The following is a 5786-nucleotide window of genomic DNA, read 5'->3' as shown; positions in this document are numbered from 1 at the left end:
TATCCCTTTCAACATGAATACCTTCTCTTTTATTTATCATTTTTTATTCATTTGGACATTTTTTGACCACTTACTTAATCCATCATTGCCTCTCTGTAGATGGGTTGTGAATTAGAATTTGCCTTGTCACCTGTTGTTGTGTTGTCCGAAAATTTGGCAAAAGTGCATTCCTTTTCCTTCCTACAAATCATTAATAAAGATTCCAAAACAGGTGTAGTACCAGGACTGACCCCTGTTGAACCCGTATCAATAAAGATCGCCATTTATAAAAATAACTCCTGAAGACCATTTGCTATTTCCTGCCAAATACCAAATTCTCAAACTATGCCGATATACCTATCTCTGAGACCATGGACAACTGTGTCTTCGCCTTTTTAGCATGGTTCCTTGTGAAACACATTCTGGTAGTTTGAACGCTCTGTTTTGACTATTTCTCTTTCTTTCGATTATGATTACGGCTTCATCGAAAAGGTCGAAGGAAGTTTTCAGAAATTGATTTATTTTTCTGGAGACACATTAATTTTGCTTGATTAACCTGTGATTTTCCAAGTGGACCGCTATTCTTTAATGAACAGTTGAGTCTGCTGCATTTGTTTTCAACAAGAGTTGGTCAGCAGATTGGCTCACGGTTAACAAGGTTTGGTCACGGTCCCTTTTTTTTCCCAAAAAGTATGACACATTGGCAGTTTTTGAATCCTCTGGTGCTCTTTCCGAATTCAGTTTCTAGAACATAGAACACAGAGCTTAGAACAGTACAGCGCAGAACAGGCCCTTCAGCCCTCGATGTTGAGCCGACCTGTGAACTATTCTCAGCTCGTCCCCCTACACTATCCCAAAATCATCCATGTGCTTATCTTTTATTTACTGTTTGAAAAATTAAAACCAATGCATCTACTACATCTGTAGTTACATCTTTTCGAATTCCAGGGTGTAATTTATGAGGAAAAGCGCAGCAGGTCAGGCAGCATCCAAGGAGCAGGAGAATCGACGTTTCGGGCATGAGCCCTTCTTCAGGAAGAAGGGCGCATGCCAGAAACGTCGATTCTCCTGCTCCTTGGATGCTGCCTGACCAGCTGCGCTTTTCCAGCAACACATTTTCAGGTCTGATCTCCAGCATCTGCAGTCCTTGCTTTCTCCTGTAATTTATTAGGACCAGGAGATTATATGGCCCAATTAATTTCTCTGACACGACTTCTCTCCTGATGTGTTAATTTTCAATTCCTCCTCTATATTCTTAAACATTAGTAGCTTCATTGTGTTTTCTGAAAGAATCACTGAGATTCATTCAAGTGCTCGATGTTCATACGCAGGCTACCAGATGGACTAAATCAATTTTCAGCTTGAATAGAATGTGTTACTGGTTGGGAGGGTGGCATTCTTAGAGTGAAGGAAAATTACTGGTATTGTTGAATAGGACGTGGAGAGCAGTCAATCTCCAGGATTGTAATCAATCGTTTAGAATTCCCTTGTCCATTAATCACGACTGAGTATTCGATTTCAGAAACTGGACAATGGTTAGACTTGATGAGCTATGGTGTGCATTACTGGCATTACAATTAGCAATTGGTCAGAGAAGAGCTCAGTCGATAAAGGGATCGATGACAAAAAACTTAGATGCCAATTTCCAAGTCAAGATTATTTCACACAAAGGAAAACCGTCTAAATTCAGAAATGAGGTAAAGTACATGACAATAGAATCCAATGAACAGAGAAGGCAATGGAAGTGAAGTCAACGATGCCAGGTGCAGATAATATTCTCTTTAGGATATTATGCGAAAGTAAAGATTGTTTTAGTTTGTGAGTAGAATCAGTGATGATTTGAGATAATTGCATCTCTAGAGGTCTGATGCATGTTTAAATGCACATTACCTTTCCATATCTTGGCCACACACCAGTCACCGACCTTCAGGCTCTGCTGAGGTAATTCATTCTCAGAAATGGCAAAACCACCGATTTTGCTGTTGAAAGAGATTTACTATCCACTTCTCGCAGCTGTTAGTCTTCCAGGTAAGCCATTCAACACGTTTGTATTTAATTGATTTTAATTTTTCCTTGTTAATGCCACATACTGTATGCCTCAGTGCTTCCAGATCAATATCGAGTGTCGTGTCAGTGCACTTTTACCTTTTCCCTTTTTTCTGGAAGCTTTAGTGGTTTAATAATAATAATTCAAATGAATGTCCTCGGAAGATATGTTTGTTGATCTTCAGACAGTCCGAGAATCCCATGTAGAATTAAACTGGAACAGCATGTTAAATGTTTGGGTAAATTTTGTAGTTTATAACTCACTCAGAATGAGTTCAAATGCTCTTAATAAGTATCTTCACCTCTGCTTCAATCATGCATTGAAACATTAATGATCATTTGTGTTTCTCTGACAGCGAACATGATGACTATTTTAATTCTTTTCCGAGGAAACTGTGGTCTTTCCAAATGCATCTCATCTTACATGGTGGCCATGGCAACATCGGATCTATTGGTTATTATCAATAGTATTATAGTGTATCGTATTTTGAGTTATCACTTCCCATTTTCCTTCTTGTCCCACACACCTGTGTGCAAGCTCATTATATACATGATAACCATCGGTCTGGATCTAACTGTTTGGTTCACCATTTCCTTCACATTTGATAGATTTGTGGTGATCTGCTGTCAGAAGATTAAGACAAAACATTGCACTGAAAAAACTGCAATCACAATATGAATAATCGTCTCCGTTCTGACCTTATTAAAGAACATCCCAGTTTTGTTTGCATATGAACCAGTGCAAATCATTAATAAAATTGAATGGGGCTGCCAGTCAAGTGTAACTTTCATTGCTTCATCTCCCTGAATGGCGTTTGTCTGGTTCTACAGCACCTGGGTTGCTTGGCTTCCATTTCTCCTAATTTTCTTGTTTAATTCTTTAACCATCCACCGTGTTGTCGTGGCAAATAGAACTCGCATTGGATTCCAGGGCCACAGAACTGAGAGGCAAAGCAATTCAAGAATGGACAAACGGAGGAATACCATAATTTTATTGTTCTCGGTATCAGGCAGTTTCATATTGCTTTGGTCGACACACTCTGTGAGTTTGGTCATGACCAGACTGTCACACGGTAATTACTATCGCGGTGACTTTAACAACCCTGAATACATCGCGACTGAAACAGGAGATATGTTGAAGTTGTTGAGTTGTTTCCTGAACCCATGCATTTATGCAGCAACCCAGAACAAATTCAGAGAAGAGCTAATGATGGTGGGGAAATCTCTGTGGAAGAAAACAAAACATATTATTTGAAGAAAAGAACAGTGGACATGACAAATGTACTTTAGCCGACTCTCTTTGTAGCTGACCCTGAATTTCACAATGTTACCAACAGAGAATTATTTTGGTCCCTCGGTCTGTGCAAAAACATGCTTTCAGCAGATATTCCTTCGATGTTTGATTGGACGTTTGATCTCGATTTTGCATATTTTTAATATTATTTTTGGTTGAACGTTTTGCATTGCATGGAAAAAACTACCCGTATTTTCAAAGGTCAAAGTTTATTTAAAAATACCATTAGAGGTGACATTTGACGTTTAAATAAATACATCCATTGCGGATTCCCAGATCCAATTCTCCAGTTTAAGATCCCGGTTATGTCTGGAAAAAATACTCAATGATATTGCTGCAGCAAACTCGTGAACTGCCCCGGACTATCTGACAAAGCAACTCATTAACACGTTATGTATGGCGAAAGAAACACAAAGAAAATGTCCTTCCTTGGTATCCTAGTGATTGTAAAATACTGAACTTTGTTTTTAAAAATCTTGAACACACGAAACCAACAATTTCAATAAATTTATCTCACAGTACACACTGGTATGATGACTAAAATATTCAGTGATGAGTGCACTTAGGAACCGTAGATTCGTGGTAATATCAAAAATATGAGTGATCTTCTACCTCAGTGCTTTTTATATCTGCATTATTCCTGTACACCTTCATCCTTATAGCCCTTACAAATACGCATGTCTACTTCTTGAGCGCATTGATTGATTTGACATCAATTCTATATTGTGCCAGAGAACTGCACAGAGAAACAAACAGGAAAGGTGGAAGAACACAGCATGGCAGGCAGTGTCGGGTGGTGGAGAATTTACCGTTTCGGTGTACTACACAGTCTCTGTTTGAAAACTCTCTCATCATCTCAGTGCTGAACGGTCTACCCTGTGTTCGTAGACTGTGACCCATGGTTCCAGCTCGCAGTGACATTGGGGGATATCTAAGCAACTTGTTTTTTTTCTCAATCAAATCCTAATATTTCTATTAGATTCAGCGAGGGGAGAGTTGAGTCACTGTCCAAGCCAGTATTTAATGCCCACTTGTTGTTGTCTGACTGAAATTGTCCAGTGCTGTCTTCATATATGTTACCAGAGGAAGGGTATTTAGGTTTGTTCACCTACCTTTCCTCATACAGGTACAATTTCAGTGCACTTATGCTCTCAGTTAACTAGATGACATAAACATGTAACAGACCCACAGAGTCACACAGCACGGAAGCAGAATGTTCGGTCCAATGAGTTTTTGCCGATCATCATCAGGCAAGTGGAAGTCAATCCTCAGAAACGATGGAAGACCCAGTGAAGAGTTGTCTAGAAACAGAATTTGGAAATTCGGCTCATCCACCATTCGCTCATGGCTGATATGCTTCTGCACGCCATTAGCAGACCTTCTCCCAGTCAGTATTTGTTCAATGTGAATTATCGAAGCTGCCTTCGATTTGACAGTTTCTTTAAGAAATCTCACAGACAATCAAATACTGAAACAACTATTTCAACTTTATAGCACATAGCAAACAAAATGACACCTCTCAAGTCTGCAAGTTCAGTCTGAGAATGGAATTTCACTCTCACCAAGTTAATGGATGAATTTAGCTCCGATCTTAAATAATACTGCCTACCTTTGAATGTGCCTACTGTTTGATTGTTAAACGGTATTGTTCTGTGAATGTCTGAGACTGAGACATCCTGAGATTGAATTCTTTTGCACGTTTCTGTCCATCAAGTTTATGGTGTGAATCTGTGGATGATCTTTTCGAAACGTTCATTCACTTCATTGATCACTGCAATGGAGCCACCATGTATACAGCTTGCTTTCATATTAGAAGTAGCTCCTCTGTTACATTTTACCTTTGGCATTGAATATCTCTTTGAAGCGCAGCTTATGCTTCTGTTAATCCCTTTTCCTCACGACATTCTTTCTCCAGACGATCTTATTGAACTGCTCGTCATGAACCAGCGGGTTATCAAGCAATGTCATCTCCTGTGTCACAGAAAACAGCAAACAAAGGTTGCAACCCAGAAACAGCTAATTGCTTTCAATTCCTGTGTGACAGTTTGTCAACGTCCCTTAACAAATTACTTTGGAAAAAAAGTCCCTTCGAGTGAATTACCCAAATCTGCATTTCATTTGGCTGTATATTAAGAAGCCTCACATCCGAACAAATGCTGAGACTATTACTTCAACTTCATTGGATATTTACACGAAGCTGAGAGTCCTGATGAGAGCAAGTTAAGCCCCAGAACCTACCTTTGATATTACCCGATTAATGGTGGATTCAGGCTCTGATTCCAACCAAGATTGTCTGTCTTTTTGTGTCCATTGATAGACCCATGTGCAGTGTTTTTCTTCAGAGTTCAGCTATCAAAGAATTCTGTTGTGGCCCTATTGTCCAGAAATCCGTATTTAAGGTCTATAGAGACATATCACTCTTAATCATTTCGATGGATTCATTCAAATGATTAATTACTTTTACAAC

At 39.2% G+C, this 5786-nt stretch overlaps 1 pseudogene; it reads left to right on the top strand.

Moving 5' to 3' along the window:
- Positions 1-1937: 1937 nt before the first annotated feature.
- LOC148142458 (putative G protein-coupled receptor 139) lies at positions 1938-3280 on the top strand (annotated as a pseudogene).
- Positions 3281-5786: the final 2506 nt, after the last annotated feature.

This window comes from Chiloscyllium plagiosum, unplaced genomic scaffold, assembly GCF_037043375.1.
Source record: "Chiloscyllium plagiosum isolate Xiang-an unplaced genomic scaffold, Cpla_swu_hap1 HiC_scaffold_29, whole genome shotgun sequence".
Classification (NCBI taxonomy): domain Eukaryota; kingdom Metazoa; phylum Chordata; class Chondrichthyes; order Orectolobiformes; family Hemiscylliidae; genus Chiloscyllium; species Chiloscyllium plagiosum.
Note: the sequence above shows the minus strand (reverse complement) of the source record. Positions and strands in the feature narration are given on the sequence as shown.